Here is an 11,364-nt window from a genome sequence, read left to right as displayed (position 1 = left end):
AAATGCACATAAACTTCACGGGGAGGTAGGCAGCACATTTTTAAGGATTTGAACGGATTTGAACACATTCCATAATGATTGCTTTCTGAAGCAGACAGCAATGTGTACTCTGTATTTTAAAACACTGAAACTAACATTTGAATATGTTAAGGTCAATTTGCAACAGTTTCACTAGGAAGAGATCATTCAAGAGGCATGACAAAAAAATGGCTACACAGTTGAAAAGTGAACATGAGGGTTTTAGCATCCTGCAAGTTGCTCTGTAATACACATTCTGGAAAAATACTGTAGCTAAGTAGAGAGAGAGAGGAGGGGAGAGAGAGTGAGTTAAAACCACTTAGTAATTAGATTTCAGGTTATGATAGGAAGACGGCTATATATGTGTGAAAACTGCAAAACTGTACCTTGATTTCAGCTTTGATCAGTAAATCCAGGGCATTTTAAAGCTATTTAGAGCAATTAATAGTTGATGGCATTGGGGGACAATTTTACAACTAATGACATAAAATATACAAAGTATTTATTAAGCCTTTCTATCTACTAGAATTTACTTGTTAACTCAATTTTGTAGTAATTAAAACATCATAAGCATCTCAAAATTGTTTCAAAGTTTTCAAAGCTGTGCATTCCACTCCAAAGCCCATAATACCATTGTAGGTGTTCTGTCCAGAAGGGAAAATTAATATGGAGGAATAAAACATAGGGAGGAGATACTTTTGCATATCATTTTAATTTAACTATGTTCATATAATGCTTGTATATGTGCCAACAAATAGTAAGTTTGAGATCTATAGAACCCTTCAGTCTTATGGAACCCTTCAGTCTTATGATGGAACATATCATCCCATTTTTTAAGGAAAAAGAGCTACTTTCTGGCTAATTACTTACATTAGCCCATCAGAAGATGAAAGTATCTATACAGTTTTTATTCAATTATTTTATCTGCCATAGGGCAATGTTTTTCAAGAAATATTTCAAAATTTTACTTGGAAAATATCACTTGTTTTAGGAAAAAACAAAGTATGAATAAATATTTAAATATGAAAATTGTAATTTTCATTGTATGTCTAAAAAGCAGAAACAACTGATAAGGCCCCAGTTATAGCCTTTGTGTAAGACCTTTTCCCTTTCTTCACTATGACTTGGGAAAGTAGAGACAAATCTGTCTAGTTCAGTAGTGTTCCTAAGAAATGGAGTGATGGCTGTTCTTTTACGTTGCCCTGTAAATCAGAGGTTTCACTTATGTACTGGCCATAGAACTGGTGTGTACATAACAACCATTAACTAGGCCACATTCACTCAAAGAAAACATGTTTTTAATTTGGTATTTTGCAGTATATATGGTCCCAAAGAATACATACAATAATTGACTTTCCACATCAGTGATTCTAGAATCATGAAAACACACATGCATAGAGACATAAAGAAAAGAAATAACAGTAAAGCTCCATCTTTAAGCCAAGTGAAACATGTTGGCTTCTTGCAGTCTAAACTTTTCTGACATTGCTTTAAAAGAATCCAGATTCCAATATAATTGTATGTGCAAAAGTTAGAAAGCATACACTATCAATTCACTGCAGCACTAAAGATGCATTCTCTTTTATAAAAGGTCACTATATATTTGTTTTCTGAAGGACAACTTTTTCATCTCACAAGGAAAAGGAGGTAATGTGCTGTATCCCAAGCACTTACCACAGTGACTGGAAAACAGGGAATGGATAAGCTTTTGTTGAATGAATAAATACATGACTAAGATGTCTATGTGATGTCAATGCATTTTTACCTCCCGTTAGCAATTTTAGCATGGGCTTTGTGGTGTTATTTAATAGGCCACATTTAAAGTCATAATATATTGAGTTTTTGAATTGTTATTGATGCTACTTAATGTTCAAAATGGCAAAGGAAAGTACATGTGAAATAGAGTTTCTCAATCTGAAAATCACAGTTCCATTATTTTTTTTTTCTTTTAACTCATCTGTATTTGTTACAACTTTAAGCAGAATGTGACTCAAGCACTACATTTTCATCCACAAGACTGGGTCTGAGTTATTTTTGAACAGCTTTATGATATGCTTAGGTAGGCTTATAACTTTGCTCTTCCAAACAATACTTTTCTTTGGAAAACAAGCCCTGTGGAGAGTTCCTTCCATCAAGTTGCTTCAGTTTAACCTATCTCTAGAGGACTAGTACATGCAGAATTGGCGACTACAGGGGATAAAAAGTTCAAAAAGTAGATCCTACAAGATGTAACAAATACTTTTCTAAACATCAAGGTATAGCTCAGGAACACTTCGATAACAAGATTTGGTCTACTTAGGAATCCGGCTTGATAGCCACACACTTTAGACCACAAAGTTAACATCATGTTACATACATCTTACAACACACGTTACCCCAATCTGTTAAAATAAACCAATGTGAAACTAAAAGAGCATTACTAGCTCTGCTTTAGTGCCTAAGGCATCACAGCATCACTTAGAAGTAGACAGAAATCTTATCTTCCCCTTAAAATAGTTGTTGTCATGCCATACAGACTTTTTAATATTAACAAAAATAAAGGAAAACATCCTTGAAAATATATTATCAGAGGAATTATAGGGTGTTGAACAGGTAAGTAATCCCTCAGCCGGAGGTTAACCTACTTCTTCCATGTGTGATGTGTCGTCATCTCATTCGAGGGGCGGCATTTCTTCAGTTACAGCTGCACTGGTATCATCAGCAGTAGGTCATCTTCACCAATACCCAGACCAAGTTTGATCATCCCGTAGATCCTGTTAGCATGTGTCTGATGATCTTCCAGACCGAAGCCAGAAGACAGGAGCATAGTTTCATAAAGCAAGATGACCAGATCCTTCACAGACTTGTCATTCTTAATCAGACTCTGCCTTTTGCCTTAAGGTCTCAATAATGGAATGGTCAGGGTTTATCTCCAGGTGTTTCTTTGCTGCCATGTAACCCATTGTTGAGTTGTCTCTTAGGGCTTGAGTTTTCATGATTCTCTCCATGTTTGCTGTCCAGCCATATGTGCTTGTGACAATACAGCATGGAGACAACACCAATCAGTTTGACACAACCACCTTTTCAACTTTTTTCTCCAATATGTCTTTCATGATTTTTCAGAGGTTCTCAAACTTTGTTTTTTTTCCTCTTCCTGTTTCTTTTTCTCTTCTTCATCTTTGGCGTCCTGGTGCTGCTGTATTGTGGACCCTGTGCTGTCTCTTAGCCAAGATGCCTGAGGAAACCCAGACCCAAGACCAACCGATGGAGGAGGAGGAGGAGGTTGAGATGTTCGCCTTTCAGGCAGAAATTGCCCAGTTGATGTCACTGATCATCAATACTTTCTACTCGACCAAAGAGATCTTTCTGAGATAGTTCATTTCAAATTCATCAGATGCATTGGACAAACTCTGGTATGAAAGCTTGATGGATCCCAGTAAATGAGACTCTGGGAAAGAGCTGCATATTAACCCTGTACCAAACAAACAAGATCGAACTCTCACTATTGTGGATACTGGAATTGGAATGACCAAGGCTGACTTGATCAATAACCTTGGTACTGTCACCAAGTCTGGGACCAAAGCGTTCATAGAAACTTTGCAGGCTGGTGCAGATATCTCTATGATTGTCCAGTTCTGTGTTGGTTTTTATTTTTCTTATTTGGTTGCTGAGAAAGTAACTGTGATCACCAAACATAATGATGATGAGCAGTATGCCTGGGAGTCCTCAGCAGTGTGAATGATCATTCACAGTGAGGACAGACACGGGTGAACCTATGGGTTGTGGAACAAAGGTTATCCTACACCAGAAGGAAGACCAAACTGAGTACTTGGAGGAATGAAGAATAAAGGAGATTGTGAAGAAACATTCTCAGTTTAGTGGATATCCCATTACTCTTTTTGTGGAGAAGGAATGTGATAAAGAAGTCAGCGATGATGAGGCTGAAGAAAAGGAACACAAAGAAGAAGAAATAGAAAAAGAAGAGAAAGAGTCTGAAGACAAACCTGAAATTGAAGATGTTGGTTCTGATGAGGAAGAAGAAGAAAAGAAGGATGGTGACAAGAAGAAGAAGAGGAAGATTAAGGAAAAGTACATGGATCAAGAACTCAACAAAACAAAGACCATCTGGACCAGAAATCCCAATGATATTACTAATGAGGAGTACGGAGAATTCTACAAGAGCTTGACCAATGACTGGGAAGATCACTTGGCAGTGAAGCGTCTTTCAGTTGAAGGACAGTTGGAATTCAGAGTCCTTCTATTTGTCCCACAACGTGCTCCTTTTGGCCTGTTTGAAAACAAAAAGAAAAAGAACAACATCAAATTGTATGTTTTCATCATGGATAACTGTGAGGAGCTAATCCCTGAATATCTGAACTTCATTAGAAGGGTGGTAGACCTGGAGGATCTTCCTCCAAATATTTCCCATGAGATGTTGCAACAAAGCAAAATTTTGAAAGTTATCACGAAGAATTTGGTCAAAAAAATGCTTATAACTCTTTGCTGAACTGGCAGAAGATAAAGAGAACTACAAGAAGTTCTATGAGCAGTTCTCTAAAAACATAAAGCTTGGAATACATGAAGACTCTCAAAATCAGAAGAAGCTTTCAGAGCTATTAAGTTACTACACATCTGCCTCTGGTGATGAGATGGGTTCTCTCAAGGACTGCTGCACCAGAATGAAGGAAAACCAGAAACATATCTATTATATCACAGGTGAGACCAAGGACCAGGTAGCTAACTCAGCCTTTGTGGAAAGTCTTCGGAAACATGGCTTAGAAGTGATCTATATGATCGAGCCCATTGGTGAATACTGTGTCCAACAGCTGAAGGAATTTGAGGGGAAGACCTTAGTGTCAGTCACCAAAGAGGGCTTGGAAGTTCCATTATTTTAAACATTTTTCTTTTTTATGAAGCTAATATTCTAGAGGAAGAAGAGAGGTAAATGCTATATAGTAAATAAATAGGTAAATGTTAATTATAACTTTGAATACTCTTCAATGAACAGAAAGGGCGAAATTATAGTATGGAATAAGAGGGATCTGGCTAAAGGGAGAGATGCTGAGACCCCTGGAAGAGTCAGCCGTGGCACTGCCTGGGGTGGCTGCTTTGGGTGGAGAGGGCTTCAGGGAGAACAGTCAGTAGGAAGGACCTGCTGGGGTGGCTGTGGTGTGGATACCAAGGGGTCAAGTGCTGCTGTCAAGTCAGAGAGGCGGCAGATCTAGTCGAGCTGGTGAACAACGGTAAGGAGTTTCATTGCACATAATTCAAAGAGCAGAGAGATGAACTTAGTTCCTTTGGAGACAGCACTCTTTATGAGCCTGGTGAATAAAGAGGCTGCTATAGAAGAGGTATATTATTCCTGGTATTAGGATTAAAGATAATTTTTATTTTTTCCATTGTATTGAGTTCTGTATTTTATAAATATTCTTATAATAATATGTTACATTTTAGTAAAAAGAAAATTCCTAAAAAATGAGTCCCCATAAATAAAAAATAGAACAGAATAGCTAATGTTGTAGGAGGAAAACTAGATGAAAATGATAGCCAGGAAAACAGAGAATTTTAGTATGAAAAAAGTCAGTCGACTGTCAAATACCACTGAGAAGTCAAATAAAATAAACATACAACATTGTCCATCAGCCTTGAAAATGTGTTGAGAGTGGCCTGCACCTATTGTATTAGTCTGCTTAGGGCTGCCGTAAGAAAATACTGCAGACTAGGTGCCTTAAACAACAGAAATGTATTTCCTTACAGCTCTGGAAGTTGGAAGTCTGAGGTCGGGGTAGGGTTGGTTTCTTCTGAAGCCTCTCCCCTTGGCTTGCAGACAGCTGTCTTCTTGCTGGGGACTCACAGGACATTTTCTCTGTGCTGGTGTATTCGTAGTATCTGTGTTTCTGCATCTCCTCTTCTTATAAGGACATTAGTCAGATTGAACTAGGGTCCACCCTAATAGCCTCATTTTAACTTAATGTTCTCCTTCCAGACCCTATCTCCATAAACAGTCACACTCTGAGATACTGGGGGTTAGGGAGTTCAGCATATGAATTTTATGGGAGCACAATTCAGTCCATAGCAGCACATAATTGATTCCAGTTATTCACAGATTCTGTACTGATGAATTTGCCTACTTGCTAAACTTTATTTGTAACCCCAAAACTAATACCCACTGTGCTTTAGGAACCATTTGCAGATGTGTACACCAGGGAAAATGGGACCTGTCCATGCTCGTGCTACCATCTGAGTCAAACAAGACGATGCTCTGCTTTCATATTCGAGCTCGCAGACTGTAAACAAGTGCCCTTTTGAAAGTCTGTGCAGAGCCATGCTATCACATTTTTGTGCTTCCTGTAGGTAATTTTACTGTTTGAAATGGTAGTGCTGAGGTGTTACCCCATGTTTCTAAGCACAAGAAGGTTGTGATGGGCTTTATGGAGAACATTCATGTACTATATAAGCTTCATTCAAACATGAGTTATACTGCTATGGGCCATGAGTTCAAAGTTAATGAATAAACAATGTATACTGGTGTATGTATTTTTTTTTGGAGACAGGGTCTCACTCTGTCACCCAGGCTAGAATGCAGCGGTATGATCGCAGCTCACTGCAGCCTTGAAACTCCTGGGCTCAAGTAATCCTCCTGCCTCAGCCTCCTAAGTAGCTGGGACTACAGGTGCACACCACCTCACATCATGCTAATTTTTTCATGTTAATTTTTTGTAGAGACAGGGTCTGACTATGTTGCCCAGGCGTAAATTATGCATCTTTAACAGAAACACACAAAACCCCAAGATTACATATTGATCAGTTGGTATAATGTGAGCAGAGCCTTGCAGGAAACTAACTCACCCTCTATCTTCCTAGGAGCAGTGATTCAGTATTCACTAATTCCTCATCTGTGGTGACTTTATAGTGCCAAGATTGTGCCACTGCACTCCAGCCTGGATGGCAATAGCAAAATTCTGTCCAGAAAAAAATAAAATAAAAAATTAGGTGGGCATGGTGGTGCAAGCCTGTAATCCCAGCTACTCAAGAGGCTGAGGCAGAAGAATCATTTGAACTTGAGAGGTGGAGGTTGCAATGGGCCAAGATTGCACCACTGCACTCCAGCCTGGGCAACAAAAGAGAAACACAGTCTCAAAAAAAAAAAAAAAAAAAAAAAAAAAAAAAGAACCTTTTATAAGGGTACAATCCTTGCCTTCAAACCCTGTACACTTCACTGCTCTTAGAGGGTTTTTGCATGAGCGGCTAACTGAATGTAAGCCTTTCTTCAAAGCACTAAAAAATGAAGGTGAGAACATTAAACTGATATATTTCACACATAAGCTAAAAAGTTAGCACTAAACAACTTTCCTATCTCTGTTTCTTTTTGTTTACCCTTATCAGTTTATCAGATGCCTACTAGCTGGCTGCTTTTATTTAAATGTGTCTCTGTTTATGTCAGGTTTTCCTCAATTATAAGTTTCTTCAGGATAAGATCCATGTGTCGGGTTTTATCTCCATTCCTCATGGAGCCTAGCACAACAACTCATCCTTGGAAAACGTGGACCCCATGAAAAGCAGATGTTGAATTCCCTGAAGTTGAAAAGGCCCCATCAAGCCCACAAGCCTGCACTCCCCAACTATTTATAGTAAAAAGATGGTGAGCATAGAATGGGCTTTCTCATCATGCAGAAGTGTCTGTGAGGTCAGTGAATTTAGAGGTTACAAGTGGGCCAGGATGAAGAAGGCAGAAAGGGACAGAGCAAAGGAAGGTGATGCCAGGATGATGCCAAGCGAATAAGGATTTGATACATCCATGAACCCCTGACTCAGGAGGAGGGAGGAGAGTGTGGCCTGAAATTGAAAGCCTGTACAAAGCTGGAGGGACAATGTGGTGGAAAGACCAAGGGATTAAGAGAATGGAGGAGATAGAGGAATGGAGGAGGTTAGCCAGTAAATTCACAAATGACCCAGACACAGCAGAATGGACCTACTCATTCTTTTAGAATTAGACACAATCCAGTTAGAAATATACTTACAGGCTATACTAATAATGAGGAAGGTTCATACCACAGAATCCTAGAATCCTATGGATAAGAGGGACTTTAGACATAGAGCCCACCATAGTTCACAGATGAAAAGATAGAGTATACAGAAGTTGCTTCAATTCCATTTCATCAAAATACATTTAATGCTTAATAAATTACAAAAATAATATTATACATGGAAGGGACAAAATATTAAAAGATCTTTCCTCAGAGCTTATCATCTCATGAGTATTATAAGTGTACCAATCAAGGCAAATACAATAGGTGCTTCAGTTGTGGTGCAAACAAATTGTTAGGCCTCACAGAATAGAAAAACATAACTTTGGACTCAAGGGGCCCAGAAAATCCACAGAAGAGAGATCTGAGCTAGGTTTAAATGCAAGAGTATTTTATACAGGATGAGTTGGAAGGGATACTCTCTCTCCCTCTTAGCAGATTTCACAGAATAATCTGATTTTTGCCACTCAAGAATTTTCTCAGGTCTTGCTGCTTAACCACAGATATTTATCTATTAGGGTACCAGTAGAATTGGCTTTCATAAGTTTATTCTGACAGAGCAACTAGGAGAAAATGTCTATATTGAAGGCACAGCAAGGATGGGGTAGATTGGCACATCCAGCAGAGACTGACTCACAGGTAGTGAAGGGCATCAGGACAAAGAGTGACGTCAGCATAGACGCTTAGATGAGTGAAGAAGCAGATATATAGGGGGGAAGTGATGAGTTTAATTTGCCCATACGGGATGTATGTACTGAGATATATATCAGGCTGGGTGCAGTGGCTCATGCCTGTAATCCTAGCACTTTGGGAGGCTGAGGCGGGCTGATCACCTGACGTCAGTAGTTCAAGACTAGCCTGGCCAACATGGTGAAACCCCTTGTCTACTAAAAATACAAAAAATTAGCTAGGCATGGTGGTGGGTGCCTGTAATCCCAGCTACTCCGGAGGCTGAGGCAGGAGAATCATTTGAACCTGGGAGGTGGAGGTTGCAGTGAGCCGAGATTGCACCATTGCACTCCAGCCTAGGCAACAGGAGCTAAACTCCGACACTCTCTCTCTCTGTCTCTGTCTCTCTCTCTCTGTCTCTCTCTCACACACACACACAAAGATATATCTCCTCATTAATGACTACTATATACTTATTATTTTAATTCTTCTTTTGTTTCTCAATGATCCAAACACTTTTAGTCAACATTTGATTTGCACTTACTAGGCTCTGCAGGAATATCTTGATTTCAGAATATCTTCAACCTGAACACTTTTCTTCATGTGTTGCACCAACAAATTGGCCAAAAATCTTAAAAAACCTAAAATGTTTAAATCTCTATCATGTCTCTAAGAAAAAAAAAATGTTGTTTTTCTGTTACTTTTCTTCATTATCCTAAAGAGAAAAAGGACACATGATTATAGTAGAATCATAACTTCAAGCTTAACGAAATTCTAAACACACTGACTGAACTTAGAGGATTTTTGGTTTTCCCTAAATGGAAAACACTTCTGAATAATAACACTCCTGTTTCAATTGGGAATGTGAGAGATAGTCTTCTACATGGCTTTTAATCCTTCTTGGAATCTGCAACAACAAAAAAAATTAATCAACTAAATTCCTCACTTTTATAGTATTTTATTTATAGAATACTATAAAAAAGCAGCATTCTATTACAAGCTGTCTTCTAGTTCACTTTAGTGTCTAAGTAAACAAAAGTCTTGTCAAAAGATCATTTTAATTCAGTGCTATTGCAGTGCAGAATTAACTTCCAGCAGACGTAGTTAACATAGGATTCAAAGGAGATAAAACATTTCCACTTAGAAGGCTTTGTATTTTCCAACAGAAGCAGCGTGGGACTAGAAGTCAACTGTAACCTGATAAATTTGCCAAATATAAACACACAGAATATGAGGGGGTGATGTATTACTGAAAATACAACTTAATGTGTTAAAAATGTGGATTGGTATCAAACCTGAAAATAGAACTTTGAGTCTTTTTATTTACTTCCTCTCAATTTAAAATATTTTATTAATGATTTAAATATCATAGAAAGTGAATCTTTTTGTAGTATTAACTACTTCTAAGTATATTTCATTTCTTGAAACTTATCTCATTTGATAATTGAAGCACTTATAGTCCAGATTCTTTTGCTTGTTATTTTTCCTTTTTTCTTTCTTTTCCTGGATTTTTTTTTCTCAAGCTTCCAATTTATAAATTATAAGCAGTTTCTAAAGATTTAGACCCCAAGTATCTGCTCCTACCTTATTCCTTTTCATATTCTTAGTATTAAATACAGAAGAGCAGTTTTTAACTTCATGACTCATTTCCATTTTTTGATACAGAAACCTATACTGTGAGTCTTTTTTTTTTTTTTTTTTTTTTTTTTTTTTGAGACAAGAGTCTTGCTCTGTTGTCCAGGCTGGATTGCAGTGGCGCAATCTTGGCTCACTGTAACCTCCCCCTCCCGGGTTCAAGCAATTTTCCTGCCTCAGCCTCCCAAGTAGCTGGGACTACAGGTGCCCACCACCATGCCCAGCTAATTTTTGTATTTTTAGTAGAGATGAGGTTTCACCATATTGGTCAGGTTGGTCTCGAACTTTTGACCTCAGGTAATCTGCCTGCCTCAGCCTCCTGAAGTGCTGGGATTACAGGCGTGAGCCACCACGCCCACCACTTCTCAACTTCTCACATTTTATATCACCAGAAGGAAAAAGATTTCACCACTGTTCTTTCCTAATTACTTCCATTGCCCAGCCCTTTGCATGGACTTTCAACATGGATATTTTACTACTCTAAACTACCTTGAATATTTCTGCTAAATTGTCTTCTTAAAATGCTGATTTCATGATAGCACAACTAAATTGAAAACTTTTAAAAGACTCTTCAGTAGCTAGCCTATAGAACTGATAGCTGTCAAAAGCCACAGCTTGATCTGTGTCCCTTAAGGTTGTATCATACAGTCTTGTCAAAGGCCAGCACCCCACCTCCTAGCCAAAAAGCGGTCCCCTGATCTTTCCATCCACATAGACTCTACCAGTTTTTCAGAAAGTCCTGTTTTTCTGTGGTATCTTTTCCAACATCACCAATCCCTCTGTGCATTTGTAGTAGAGTTGGCTGACTTGCTACTTATGCCTAGGGACACTGGTTGTACTTAGTTTATATGTGCCACTCTTGACTTTTCAATTTAAGTATACATATTGCACATGCAGGAATTGTGAAGAAATATTTTGTGTACCCCATAATGAAACCAGGGTCATGCACACAGTGGGTATTTAACAAATATTTACTCAATACAATTAATTGAGATCAACACATATTTACAAAGTTTCTATTATAGTCTACTTACAT

At 38.3% G+C, this 11,364-nt stretch overlaps 2 pseudogenes across 2 annotated transcripts; one reads left to right on the top strand and one right to left on the bottom strand.

Moving 5' to 3' along the window:
* Positions 1-2,365: 2,365 nt before the first annotated feature.
* Positions 2,366-3,169, bottom strand: LOC126963129 (putative heat shock protein HSP 90-alpha A4; annotated as a pseudogene). Its single transcript, XR_007728946.1, has one exon. The product of XR_007728946.1 is annotated as a putative heat shock protein HSP 90-alpha A4 (transcript).
* A 10-nt stretch (positions 3,170-3,179) lies between these two features.
* Positions 3,180-4,901, top strand: LOC126963104 (heat shock protein HSP 90-alpha-like; annotated as a pseudogene). The gene has a single exon (XR_007728931.1). The product of XR_007728931.1 is annotated as a heat shock protein HSP 90-alpha-like (transcript).
* The last annotated feature ends 6,463 nt before the right edge of the window (positions 4,902-11,364 follow it).

Source organism: Macaca thibetana, chromosome 9, assembly GCF_024542745.1.
Source record: "Macaca thibetana thibetana isolate TM-01 chromosome 9, ASM2454274v1, whole genome shotgun sequence".
In the NCBI taxonomy this organism is placed as follows: domain Eukaryota; kingdom Metazoa; phylum Chordata; class Mammalia; order Primates; family Cercopithecidae; genus Macaca; species Macaca thibetana.
This window is presented reverse-complemented; position numbering and strand designations above follow the sequence as displayed.